Here is a 2233-nt window from a genome sequence, read left to right on the forward strand (position 1 = left end):
TCTCCTTTTGTTGAACCCTTATGTCAATCCAGGCCTGACGAACAACTTGGAAGAAACTGCATTTGATGTTGCCAAAGGATAAGTATGTATCACTACCTCTTTTAAGTTGTGGAAGGCTGTACAAATTGTTCTCCTCAGTCCTAATGGTTTGGTTAAGTTTCTTAAATTTCAAAATTGCCAGACCATCCTTTGTGTCCACACAAAATATTTTCACAATCTAAATAAAATAAATCTTTTTTTGGTTGGTTCTGGGGCTTGAACACTAGGCCTGGGTGCTATCCCTGCAATCTTCAGCTGAAGGAGAGTGCTCTACCACTTGAACCACAGCTCCACTTCCAGCTTCCTAGTGGTTTAATGGAGATAAGAGTCTCACGGACTTTCCTGCTTGGGCTGGCTTTGAACCGAGATCCTCAGATCTCAGCCTTCTGAGTAACTAGAATTATAGGAGTGAGCCACTGGCGTCCAGCAACAGCAATATCTTACTGTAAAAATTCATGGATTCTGTGGAATTCGTCCAAGTGAATTTCCTACCTTTGATGTCAAAATGTATTCAAGAGTTTTATATACATCTATAATGATTTCTGCAGAGTTGGTGATTTTTTAATCAGAAATAATTTAACTTATATGTTGAAATGAGTAGTACAGAAACTAAAGTATGTCTGGTCATTGTCTGAAAATAGTATAGTATAAAATATTCTATATTCTATGTTTGTATAACGTCCATAATCTATTTTATTCTTCCTAGATATACTCTGAATTCTATATTGTTTTATAATATATAGGTTCTTCAGTGTGTCCTTTCAGATTGCATTCCAGATAGAAACAGTTTAAGATTCCTTTTTTTCCTTATACTTATATATATGTCCTTATACTATTTTATTTCTTTGGGAGAAAATGACAAAGTTGTCTAATTTCAAAAGATTTGTAAAGATTATGCTATGTAAAGGCCTTTCTAAGGTGAAGATTTTAAACATTGATGTCAAACTAACATTTAATTATACTAATTACATTTATTGTTACATTTGTAATTTTGTAATCAACTTTTTAATAACTGTATTTCATTTCTTGCATCTGAAGAATGAAAAATATGGAATACTTCGCAAATTTTCATATCATTCTTGAGCAAGAGCCATGTTAATCTCTGTATTGTAATTTGGGTATACGTGTTGCTAAAGCATCTAATATCCTTTAAATTTAAGTAGTTTATGATGCAATCTTTATACAGGCTTATATTATCGGGTACCTATTGGTAACAAAGAAACCTTATTGTTCCTAACAATGCTATTGATCTTATTTCCCTATAATTCTGTGAATACTGGAAAAAATTATATTGTTCAGTCAATTGCTCACATTTGCAATATTTTTGTCAATCATTATTTTAAGTCTTTTTAATTTGGGATTTGATTGTACTTTCAAGAATTTATAGGTAGGTCTAAAGGTGATGGCTGTTTCAAGTACTTAGTTATCCAACTGAGTTAGCTTTGTGGAGCTAATGGATTCCAAGTAAGCCTTGCTTAAGAGCTACTTCTAAACTTCTGCAGCTGAAATTTTCCCAAATGAGGTCTTACAGCACAAATGTCTATCTGACCCTTTACCCTTTTTCCATGTAGGAACAGACCAAACAGAATATCTCACCCTGACAGCATAGACTGTCTTACTTGAATAAAACAAGTCTTAGTTGCAAGGGATCATAGAGAAATGAACATTTCAGACAGAACTGTTCAGACTAGAAGGTATTTTACCAAAATATAATTGTTTATTATACCTACCATTTCAAAAGTAGCTAAAGTCAAGGAGGAGAATAAATTGTTCATATGCATGATTACCTAATGCCATGGTCTGTCTACCTTCCAACCAAGCAGGAACTTTCACTACTGCCTTTCTATCATCAAATATTTTCAGAGTTGCAGGACAAGTCCCTATGTTTCTCCTCCTTATTAGGCCTCAAATTGGTAATGTTTTAATCACCATGTTTCCTGTTGCTTACAGGCTTTAAATTTACAAATGGTAAAGCGTTAGGTCTAACTGTAACAAACACTGAGTTAGAGATAATAGAATTCTACTTTAAAACATAGTTGCCTTTGATACCTTAACCACAACAGAACAATGCAAAACATGTTCCTTTTTTATTATATTATACCTAGTTATCTATTTTATATTTATATGTGCTGATTTTATACTTCACACAGTGAAACTTATTAGCGTTTGTTGATAATTTGACAAATAAATTGAT

The 2233-nt window shown here is 32.9% G+C and overlaps 1 pseudogene; it reads right to left on the minus strand.

Moving 5' to 3' along the window:
* Positions 1–1081: 1081 nt before the first annotated feature.
* LOC122097317 lies at positions 1082–1178 on the minus strand (annotated as a pseudogene).
* Between the last annotated feature and the right edge of the window lie 1055 nt (positions 1179–2233).

The sequence above is a fragment of the Dipodomys spectabilis genome, unplaced genomic scaffold (assembly GCF_019054845.1).
Source record: "Dipodomys spectabilis isolate Male_0828 unplaced genomic scaffold, ASM1905484v1 ptg000421l, whole genome shotgun sequence".
Lineage (NCBI taxonomy): Eukaryota > Metazoa > Chordata > Mammalia > Rodentia > Heteromyidae > Dipodomys > Dipodomys spectabilis.